This window comes from Drosophila albomicans, chromosome X (assembly GCF_009650485.2).
Source record: "Drosophila albomicans strain 15112-1751.03 chromosome X, ASM965048v2, whole genome shotgun sequence".
Taxonomy (NCBI): domain Eukaryota; kingdom Metazoa; phylum Arthropoda; class Insecta; order Diptera; family Drosophilidae; genus Drosophila; species Drosophila albomicans.
This window is the reverse complement of record NC_047627.2, coordinates 2,445,445-2,457,674: the sequence shown is the minus strand read 5'-3', so window position 1 is coordinate 2,457,674 and position 12,230 is coordinate 2,445,445. Positions and strand designations below refer to the sequence as shown.

The window sequence follows — 12,230 nt, the reverse complement described above, 5'->3', positions numbered from 1 at the left end:
GAATGTAATTGGACAATTTGAGCAGAAAATCTTTCAAGCGCATCTTAAAGAAAAAACTTCCATGATAAATAAATTTAAAAATTAGAATACATAATATAAATTCAGTAATTTTGTGTAAATACGTTAAACGTACTTATTATGATTAGTAATTTATTTAATTTATTTTATTTATTGAAGCACATCAGTTACTCAATTTACTTACATTCAAATAAAATTAATCAAATATGTAAGTAAACATATTATTATATATAAATGAAATGAATAAAAATATCGCAAATAATTAAAAAAAATAATTAACTAAGATTTCTGGTTGACTTGAAAGAATGTTATATCAAGGCACTCGTTGCAGAAATTTGGGAAAGCCCCGAAAAAAAACCAAAAAATTTTAACATATTAATTTTCCTCCAATTGTGAAACGTTGTTCTCTATGATTAAAGTAAAGTTTCTCAAGGCATTTTCACAGCTTAATGTGAAGAGACAGAGAACTTAATTTGGTTGTAGGCATCGCTGGTTGTTTGCTGGTTGCTGGTTGCTGGTCGCATCATCTGTCAGATGTCATATGCATGTTAGTGTGTGTGTGTGTGTGTGTGTGTGTGCTTATGCATTTCATTAACCCCTTAACGCCGGGGCTACTCGCATTCAAGATTTACATCTCCATCTATACTGGGAAATCTTGGAGCGTCAATCTGTAACCGAAAGCTGCTCCCCAAAAGCGACGTTGACTGAGGTAGCGACAGCGATTGCGAATGCGACTGCAGCAATTTTTTGGGGGAGCGTCCAAGCAGCTTGCAACTGAGTTGCAAGTCGCTGCAGTCGCTGCCCACCCACTCACATTTGCATGTTGCAATTGTCAAGCCCTGCCACGCTGGTCAGCGCACAGATTGCAGTCGCAGTTGCAGTTGCAGTCGGCGTCGCTGTCGCTGTCGCTGTCTCTGTCGCTGTGGCTAGCCCATACGTTTTGTTTTTATTGATGGCTCTTAACAGCCAAGCCAACGTCGTTTAAATAATGAGCCATGCCATGCAGTTGCCTCCTCCTCCTCCTCCTCTTCTTCCTTCATTGCCATCTCCACACACCTCCGCAACGCAGCAAAAAGCAAAAAAGTCTGCTGTCATAGCAAAGTCATCGATCGGATTTGAGGCTGAGGCCCAGTTTGACTCTCTCTCTCTCTCTCTCTCTCTAGCAATCCGATCTACGAGTTGCGCGCTCTGGGCAGCTGCCTCTTTGGATCATCCGCTGTGTGTTTGTTGGGCAATGGCCATTTGGGCATTACCTAATGATGTGGCACTGCCACAGCGGCATGGCCAGCGGCATGACTAATTACAAAAAATCACTGCCTCAATGCAAAGTGCCAACTCATTCTCTCCCTCTCTCTCTCTCTCTCTCTCCACTCTCTCCCCTCTCTCCCTCTTTCTTCCTCGTTCTTTGCCTTGTCCATTCTCACTTTCAATTTCTCTGCGAATTATGTGCGATTTCGCGCACTTTGACCTCGTGAATGAATGCAAAGTCAGCCAGCCAGCTAGACGTTTGTTGTCGTTGTCATCGCTGCTCAAGCGAGAAATTGCAAAGACAGCTGCTTACACACACATACACACACACATACTCTGCACACTTGAAATTGACCGGCCAAAGATGCGACGGCGATCGTCAAATGCCAACTCAAGTCTGACATTTGTTGTTCGCCGCTGACGATGACGATGACGATGACGATCGCCGGGTGACGTTAACAGACCAAATATATAGATATTCAAGAAAAAGTGATGGACAACGAAATACCAAGCAAAGAATTTACCAAAGTTTTTTAGAGAACTTGAAGAAATGAGCTAACTTCACTTATGATATTTTTATACCCGCTACCCATAGGGTAGAAGGGTATTATAACTTTGTGCCGGCAGGAAATGTATGTAACAGGTAGAAGGAGGCATCTCCGACCCTATAAAGTATATATATTCTTGATCAGCGTCAGCAGCCGAGACGATATAGCCATGTCCGTCTGTCCGTATGAATACCTAGATCTCAGAGACTATAAGAGATAGAGCTATAATTTTTTTTCGACAGCATTTGTTATGTTTGCACGCAGATCAAGTTTGTTTCAAATTTTTGCCACGCCCACTTTTGCCCCCGCAAATAAAAAAAAATCGAATAACAAGTGTAATTTTAAAGCTAAAGCTACGAATTTAATATATACAATAATTACTGTAGTATTCATGATTCCTGAAAATTTGGTTGCGATCAGATAAAAATTGTGGAAGCTATTAAATAATATATTTTTTGAAAATTATACCGCAATATTTTGCCTTTATTAAAAATGGGTAGCGGGTATCTCACAGTCGAGCACACTCGACTGTAACTTTCTTACTTGTTCATTTATGAATCTTGTTTGTATCTCTCTGTTCAAGAACTACTAAATAACTTTTTACCGAGTACATTAATAATTGGTGTATGAATATTGCTACATATTTAATCGATTATAATTAGTTGATTAATCGAAAAGTCAATTTTGCCCATTTTTATTAAATTAATTAGTTATAACGCTAGATTAGCAAACTTGTTATTTTTACAATAAAATATCATACTTACAATCTTCCATTTAAGTAATTTAGAATTAAATGGATATTATTAGTTGAGCAAGTTTAGTTAGTACCAAGTATAAAATGTATAACTCACTTTAGTTTTTAAATGAAAATTAATTTGAATTTTATAAAATAAGGAGTTCTACTGTTTCTGTTTTACTTTTTGTGTTAATTTACCTTTCCTTTGCATATTGCATATGTTGTGCTCCTCTATAAATTAAATATATACTTATAATAGTTACATATAATTGAAATTAACACTAACTTATATCCGAAGCACTGCCTGCAGTGGTCTTCTGCTTGTTCCAATATTATATTATGTTCCTTACTTTTTTATTGCTAACTCAATCTTTGAATATAGAATATTTTTTATTTCGACCCTTAAAGCATGTGCATTTGTAAGTATTTTTGAGTATCCCTTCACATATTCTAATTACATGTTAAATAGTTAAAAGTTCGTATTAACATATATAGCATATGTTAAGTCTATCGTTGTAAATAAAAAAGCAAAAGAGCCCATTCAAAATTGAATAAAATAAACCAGATATTATTGTATCATTGAATATCCATTTTTAATATTTTTGTACCCGCTTTCCATAGGGTGCCGACAGGAAATCTATGTAATAGGCAGAACGAGGCATCTCCGACCCTATGAAGTATATATATTCCATGTCCGTCTGTCCGTCCGTTCGTCCGTCCATATGAACACCTAGATCTCAGAGCCTATAAGAGATAGAGGTATAATTTTATTCGATACCACTTGTTATGTTTGCACGCAGATCAATTTTGTTTCACTTGACAAACATCGAATACCAAGCCTAATTTTGAAGCTAGAGCCGAGTTTTGTAGCAAACAAAAATAAGTTATTAAGTTAAGTTTGATTAAGATCAGATTAAAATTGTAGAAATTATTTATGAAATATGGGCAAAAGAGATTTACACATTATGGATATTAGTAGCTTTGGCTGACAATCCGTCATATTTTCTACCGTATGGTATATTTTAAATGTATTACTATATCATATACCAAATATTAATTTGGTATATTATAAGAATATCGCACTGTTTTGGCTTTATTCCACATGGGTAGCGGGAATCTCACAGTCGAGCACACTCAGATGTAGCTTTTTTAATTGTTAAAAGTGCCTAACATTAGATTTTGTTTCTTAGAATGTTAAATGTTTACACAAAAACAAAAAAAAAATCTATATTGAAAAGTAAATTTCTAAGAATTTAACAAAAACTCTAACTTTTCGATCTTCGATCGTATTATGATTCAATACTTTTGTTTTGATTTCAGAGTTTTTCATGTGTTGTTTATGGCTAACTCCTTAGATACTGCTTAAGGTTCAATTGTACACAGAGAGAAAAAAACTCTATATTGAAAAGTTCATTGCAATTCTTAATTGAAGACTTTTTCGATTTTAATAAAATATCTTGAACCAAGAATTTTATGTTTCAAAAGCCTTTAAAAAAGATTTCGATATTAGAATTGCATTCTAAGATTCAAAACTAGAATGAAATTCTTGAGAGAACTTGTTATGGTTTCATCATGACAGAATATATTATGATTAATTATATCATGATTCAATATTTTATTCTTGATTTCAGAGTTTTTTCTGTGTAGTTTATTCCTAATTCCTTCGGTTCAATTCTACATAGAGAGAGAAAAAACTCTATATTGAAAAGTACACTGCATATATTTATTTAAGAACTTTTCGATCTTAATTAAAAACATAATCATGATTTTTATGCTAAATTTGAATTTAATGATTAAAAAATCTTATTTTAAGATTGAAATTTTGATACAAGAATGTTTTTTATATAAAAAATAGTTTTCAGATCTTGATTTAACAACTTTTCGATTAAAAAAGTTCTTGAATCAAGAATTTTAGGTTAAAGAAATATTTCGATTTTAAAATATCGTTTTAAGATTGAAAACTATAAAGAAATCAAGATTGAAGATTTTGTTTATGATTTCAGCACTTTTTTTCTGTAGTATATTCGCAACTCCTTAGATACTGTGTACCAAACTCAAAGCACTCCCTTCAATAACTTGCCCGTGCAGGGTATGCGGACAAGCAGACTTAAAGCTGCCCAAGTTGTGGACGCTGTGACTGAAGCTGGCTGTTTGTAAGTGTGTGTGTGTATGTGTGTGTGTGCGTGTGTGTGTGTGTGTGTGGCATGCTGCTTGCGTCCAAGGCGGCGGCACACGCATATTGGTGCCATATGATTAGTTCGACGTTGTCGATGCATGACAACCCAACTGAAAATAGTACAGCGAGCAGAGGAAGCGATCGAGCGCCAGTGCCATTCTTTGATCCGCTGCTCTTTAAGCCTCGTTCTTCATTCTTGCGCCCCCGTCTTGCCCTCGCTTTCTGTATTTTGTGTGTCTTCCATCAAGCGACGCGTCGTCGAGCTCCATCTGTGTGTCTCGATGTCTCGGGCTTGCCAGCGCAATGAGCAACAAATATGATCATCATCTGTGCGCTCTGCCTGTGGTGCCATTGATGACCACAAAAACTGGGCGTGGCCCCGGCATGCCCCTCGATTCACCCAACTTTGGGCATGGGCGCGCACACCCAAAAAACAAAAACAGAAACAAAATCGGAACAGCAAACAAACGAGAGGAAAGAAACGAAAACGAAAAAGCAAAATCAAAACCAAGTTGTAGACTCCTCCACCCTTCCCCTCACTCTCCGCTCCGCTCTGCTCTGCTGCTCCTCCTCTGACCAAGTGCGATCACTTACAAGTACAAAATTGTCCCAGCCTACGCTCAGTTGCACTCAAATGCTGTTGTTGTTGTTGTTGTTGGTGCCCCCAAAATGATATCTGGGCGCTGATTTCTCATCCGCTGTGTGGCGTGTGCGTGAGCCAGAGTTTAGAGCTTGCTGCTGATGCAGAGAGCGAGATAGGGCATAAAGAGTACTCGAATGGGAGCAAGACATATCGCAGGTACGCCTTAGCCTCAGCTTCAGTCTCAGCCTCAGCCTCAGATTCAGCTTCAGCCTCAGCTCATTTCATATTCATTGATGTGGAGCAGCCCCAGCTGTCGCCCAGTCTTTTGGCCAGGGGCACGGCCACGTTGCATGCTGCAAGCTGCCTGCTGCCTGCTGCATGATTGCGTGTGCGTGTGTGTTGCAAGTGCGATCCATGGGAGGACTCTCTTATGCTTGTTGCAATTGCAATTACCTCACCCACTAAATGCCCACCACAGGAAATGGCAAAGCAAAAGAAAAAGAAAATCGAGGAAGATAAGATACGCGCTTGCGATTGAGATAAAAAAAGATGACAAGAACTACTTGAATATACTCAATTGAAATCGTAGTGAAATAGTTCTCTCGGTTTCCTCACATTCACATTCCAAACTTTGAAGCGATTTATCAGATCGATTTTTTTGTTTTTTTTTTTTTTTTTGGGGCTATGCTTAATCTGGCTGCCTAACCGTTTAGCGTGGCTCAAATTGATCGTTTTAGCCCTCATTGTGATTGTGTGTGGTGTTGGTGCTGTGCTTGAGACTTCGACTGCGACTGCGACTGGGCCTGGCCAACAACAACAACAACAGCAACAATAATAACAACGACAGCAGCTTGGGCTTGACTAAATGCTGGCCTGCCAGTAGTAATTGTTGTTTGTCTTCAAGTTTTTTCCAGTTGTTGTTGCTTTCGGTGTCATGCGCCACCTTAACAACATTTTTGCCAGTCCCATTTGTCATTTAGCCAGTCAGTCAGTCACTCAGTCAGTCAGCCAGTCAGTCCGTCAGTCAGTCGCAGAGCCATCCAGCTAGCAATTCATTCATTATGCTCTCAGATTCAGCCCAGGCGAGTCATTCGATTCATAGGCAGACTGCGTGGGTTGTCATCGCTATTGCTGTGGCTGTTGCTGTTGCTGTTGATATTGCTGTGGCTGCTTAAGCTAAAGAGCAAACAAAACAAAAGAGACTTTGCTGCAAATAGTATTAAGAAAATACTTGTACGATGCTTAGGCATTCAACTTAAAATCATATTGAGTTCTGTATACACTAACAAATTAGCCAATTAAGCATCCCGAATCGAGAAGTGAACTGATCCAATCTTGTTAATTATTTATTCATTTTAACGAAACATATATCAAAAACAATCAACACTAAGTTTATTGCAATTCGATTAAAGGAAAACATTTTCTTTTGCTAATTTATAAACTAATTAATATTCAAGACTCTATAGTTTGTCTAAGACGATCGCGAGGATCAATCGTAAGTAATTACTTTCTGAAACATGCCTAGTTATTTCTCAATTTATTTCATAAATAATCTGATTGTTATACTAAAGAATCATTATACATACATATGTTACATAGTAGAAAATAATAAAGTTTATTGGTATTATTTACAAATTTTACATCAACTTGAAGTCAGAAGGGACAAAAATATATGCACTTTTCACAAAATATATTTCAAATTTTTATAATTTTTCAATTTATTTGTTTGCCATATTAACGTTTTAAATACTGCATTTTGATATAATAAGTTTTCAAATTTTAAAATAAATCACTAATCAAAAAAAAAACTAATCCAAGTTCATATCATTAAAAAAAATTCGTTTAATTTAATACTTAACTAATATATTAAACCCAATAAAAAGGGCCTTCTATCTAACAATTATTTAACACATATCGTAAAAAATATTCATTTTCGCGTTTAATCAGAAATTTTTAAATGAGGAAGCAACATTTTCATTACTCTCAAGAATTTCAGGTTTTAGCAATGTAAATTCTTCTTAAGCAATACCATAATCACTTGTTGTTCTTTTTCGAACTTCCTCCATCAGCCACATATGTTATTAAAATATTTAAGAATTGCTATTTATTATTTAAAATTAATTATTTAACATTAATACCTATTTTATTTGTTTTTTTTTCCTTCACACATCACAAAAATATTTTTGGAACTGATATTTATTATATTACATTATTACTTGATCATTTTGTTTTATTTTACAATTTCATTTTAGTATTGAAGTAGAAATGTTTTCTGTTTTTCTTAACATTATTTTTGAAATAGTTCGAAAATTATTTTTGACACATTTCTTTCCATATGAATTTAATTTAATAGTGCATCAAGAATGTTTTCCTAAAGGCTATCATAAATTAACTAACATTATTTATTGGCACATTTTTGTAATATAATATCTTTTAAATAAATATTAGAGTAAAGATGTGTTCTGCTTTTTTCAACAATATTATTATTTTTATTTTATTTTTATATTATAATTTTGCATTGTTTTCCAAATAAATTTTTATGACATATTGAATCAGGAAATAGCAATATTATTTAAATATTTTGAGTAGTGACCACTGCTATTTATTATTATATAATATTATATTTTATATTTACATTTATTTAATATTGCCTCAAGAATGTTTTTCTGTTTTCTTTAAATGCATTAAATGTTGAGTGAAAATTGTTTTCTATAACTTTATCCCTCTCCTCCATATTTCTCCACCCCACGGTATTTGTGCTCCAAATCCGTTAACCCATTTGTAGTGCCCAAATCCCACATAGAGCATACACCACATGACAATGCTCGAATTGTCTCTACGTCTCCGTCTCCGTCTCCGACTGCGACTGCGACTCCGCCTCATTGTTTGCTTTTTTCTTCAGTTTTTTTTTTTTTGTTCGATCGCAATGCGCTTGGGAGAGCCACACTCACACACACACACACACACACACACACTCAAACACACACACACACACACTCTGGTTAGTTGTAGTCGTAAATCGCATGCCTAGCTAGAGATAAGTTCAGTTTTGTGCTCTATGATGCACCTCAGATTGCAATCAAGAGATATCCAGAGATATTGCAATTAAGATAAACCCACAAACGCCGTATGCGAGTATTTAGCCAGAGATCAGAGCTCCCCTCTCCCCCCTTCCCTTCTCCCCCTTCCCATCTGTTCTTCCTCTTCTCCTCAGTAGTCATCTAGTCTCTAGTTAACCCCTTAACCGTTCTATTATTATTGTTGTTGCTTTTGTCGTTGTCAACCGTTGCCCATTGCCTCCACCTTTGCGTCTCTCTCTCTCTCTCTCTCTCCTCGGTGCCCGTTGCCCGTTGCATCGTGACTCTCCCCTTTACTTCTCCCCCTTCAATCCGATGGAATCCACATGCTCACTTTTGCCATGCAAAGAAAGGCCAGCCGAACGGATTTTTAAATACCAAATAAAATTCCAAAAACAAAGAAAAGAAGTCGCCGAAAAAGTCAAACGGCGATCGCTTCAATGGGCTACAAAAATTCAAAATCAGCTTTAGCCAAGAAAGATCGCAGTCAAGTGCAGATCAGAGATGGAAAAAGAACATTGCCAAATTAAAAATATAAATATATTCATTTTTTATTTATTTTATTTTCATAAATTCATATTCCATATTTAATTCTTAGGGACAAATCAAAATTACATTTTAGTATAGTAAATGTATAAAAGTAATCCCTAAATTAAAAAATTAAATTAGTAATAACAAAGAAGTTCTGAACAGTTAAAATAAAATAGAAACCCTCAACATTTTTTCATAGGACTGAATTCATTTAGGATAATAATTCAGTTGCAAATTTTAACAAGTTAGAAAGTTACAGTCGAGTGTGCTCGACTGTGAGATACCCGCTACCCATTTTTAATAAAGGCAAAATATTGCGGTTCATTTTCAAAATATACCGAAAATACTAAATAATACTAAAAATATACCAAATGGTATATTTGGTATATCGATATAGTACACCATTCAAAATATACCATAGACGGCACAATGTACCAGATTGTCGGTGTGTTTTTTTCGACAGCACTTGTTATGTTTGCACGCAGATCAAGTTTGTTTCAAATTTTTGCCACGCCCACTTCCGCCCCCGCAAATCAACAAAATCGAATAACAAGCGTAATTTTAAAGCTAAGGTTGTGAATTTTGGTATATATAATAAAAACTATAGTAGTTATGATTCCTGAAAATTTGGTTGCGATCAGATAGAAATTGTTGAAGTTATTAAAGAAATACTTTTGTATGGGCAAAAACGCCTGCTTACTAGGGGTCTGAGTTGCTTTGGCTGACAATCTGGTATATTGAGCCGTCCATGGTATATTTTGAATGCGGTACTATATCGATATACCACATAAACCAATTGGTATATTTATATATTGGCTTTAAACAAATTGGGTAGCGGGTATCTCACAGTCGAGTACACTCGACTGTAGCTTTCTTGTTAGAATAATCGAATAATACCGCAAAGTTTTGCTTTTATTGAAAATGGGAAGCGGATACTACACTCTAAATATTCTAAAGCGTGCAAAATATACTAGATTGTCAGCCAAAGCAACTAAAATCCATAATAAGTAGGCGTTGTTGCTCATTAACTTAATTATTTTATTTTATTTTATTTTATTTATTTTCTCAATAACTTCTTAAATATTTATCCAATCGGAATCATAAGATTATAGTTATTCTTGTCTGTACCAAACTTTTCTCTAACTTGCAAGGGCAGAAGTGAGCATGACAAAAATTTGAAACGAAATCTGCGTGCAGACATAATAAGTGATCCCGAAAAAAATTATATCTCTGTCTCTTATAGTCTATGAGATCTAGGTGCTCATACGGACAGACAGACAGACGGAAGGAAGGAAGGACATGGCTATACTGTCTCGGGGTTTGTCCCTGATTTAGAATATATATATACTTTATGGGGTCCGAGATGCCTCGTTTTGCTTGTTATATAGACTTCCCCAAGGAACAAAGTTATAATACCCTTCTAACCTATAGGAAGAAGTGATAACTATTATCAAGAATCAGATGACTTCTATTTGAATTGATGCAGCAAAAAGACGCATTCAAGATTTGTGTCAACATTTGGAGCATCCTCGGCATTCCTGCGGCTACAACCTTAGCTGTCTAGCTCTAAATAAATAAATAGTGAAATAAAATTCACAATAATTTAAATAGTTTTAAGATATCAAATGACTTTTATCAAAAATCAAAATACTCCTACTTCAATTATTTTATAAAAGAAAGGCAATTGCACGCATTCTAATCATTCTTGTCTTTGTAAATTGAGCTTTCAATCCCAAAAGAAATAAACCGACAAATAAACTAACAAATAAAAATAGTTAATTAAATAAAATGTACTGCATTTTATCTAGTTTTAATATATGTCAAGACCGCTATCATGATTCAGATGACTTCTACTTCAATTTAAAGATATAAAAGATATGTAATCAGAAGCATCCTTGGCTTGGCATCCTTGTTGCAATTGCTTTGACTGTACCGCGTGTCGCAAGTTGAGTCGAGCAAATGTTGTGGCGGCCATTAAAAAAAAGAGTAGTGTAGGAAATGTATAAATATATCTCGCACTTAATGTTGAAATTTTCAAGTTCACCCCCTGCTACGAGCCAAACTCTTGGGGCAGGAATGGGACTGGGTCTCTTCTTCTTCCTCTCTCCCTCTCTTCTCGGTCTGGTTGCGGTCTGGTCTGTGGCACAATGTCTGGTCAGAAATGCCTGGTGTGTGATTTGTCTGTTTGCAACCGAATCCGAATCCGAATCCGTATTCGAATCCGTATTCGAGTGTCACTGAGTGGGATCTGTGATCTGGATAGCTGACAGTGGCTCAGTGGCCTCTCTCACTTTTATTCTCTCTCCGTCTGTCTCTCTCTTGCTTTCTCGCACTGTCTATCCGTTGTCCCCACGATGCTTAAAAATAACATGACGCCCGCGTCGCGATCTCGCGGCCAAGCAAAGAAAGCTGGGCGGGCGCATCGCGCACATGTGTCAGCCATATGTTTGTCCATGAGGCGATGCCAGTCAGCGCAACGGAATGGAACGGAACGGAACGGACGACGAAGGACGGACAGCATTGGAGATGTAGATGGAGACTAGCCGTGGGGCTGCGGTTGATGATGATGTTGCTGCCACTGCCACTGCCACTGCCACCGAATGTTGCCGCTGGCGACTTTGACATTGTGTCGCGTTGTTGGGCAGAAAAGACAACAGAAAATACAAAAAAAAGAACGTTTCCCTTTTTCACCATCGATCAGTCGATGCGACCCCAAGAACCAAACACTCAACATGCGACGACTCGCTCTCATTGTCATTGCTTCCATTTGTGGACACACTTGAGATTCCATTAATTCAAAAATATTTATTTTATTTTCCCATTTACCAAAAACATTCATTCTCGTTTTCGTTTTCGTTCTTGTTCTTGTGTTTTATGGCAAATGTTGCTACTGTTTCCCATTTTCGGTCTTTGCGGTCTTTGTTCTCAATGTTCTCAATATTGTCACTTGGACACTGTAAATTGAGAAGGGAGGAAAGACAAGACACACTTGAGATACACACATACACACACACTCATCATGCAACACTCGCACAACATTCAAATTTCACACTCATTTTCAAATCGTTTGGGACTTTTCCTCAATTTTTCTGGTCTCTTTCGAAATTATAAATTATAAATGCAGCTCAAATGGAAAATTAATAAATCTTTTTTTCAGCAATATTTGTATCAATGATACCAATCTATTTTTTATGCCATATTATTATAATGTATTGGTTTTTATCAACACCAATGTTTAAAGAAATATTCCAAAAAACAGTGTGAATCTTATCAAAACCATTTTTTAAAACAGTTTAGTATTGAACATATCTGA

General features: G+C 36.1%; 1 long non-coding RNA gene across 1 annotated transcript; it reads left to right on the top strand.

The window, feature by feature from the left end:
* The first annotated feature begins 9,961 nt into the window (after positions 1 to 9,961).
* LOC127565552 (uncharacterized) lies at positions 9,962 to 10,616 on the top strand. Its single transcript, XR_007954875.1, has 2 exons — positions 9,962 to 10,075; positions 10,161 to 10,616. It is a non-coding gene; the product is annotated as an uncharacterized LOC127565552 (long non-coding RNA).
* The last annotated feature ends 1,614 nt before the right edge of the window (positions 10,617 to 12,230 follow it).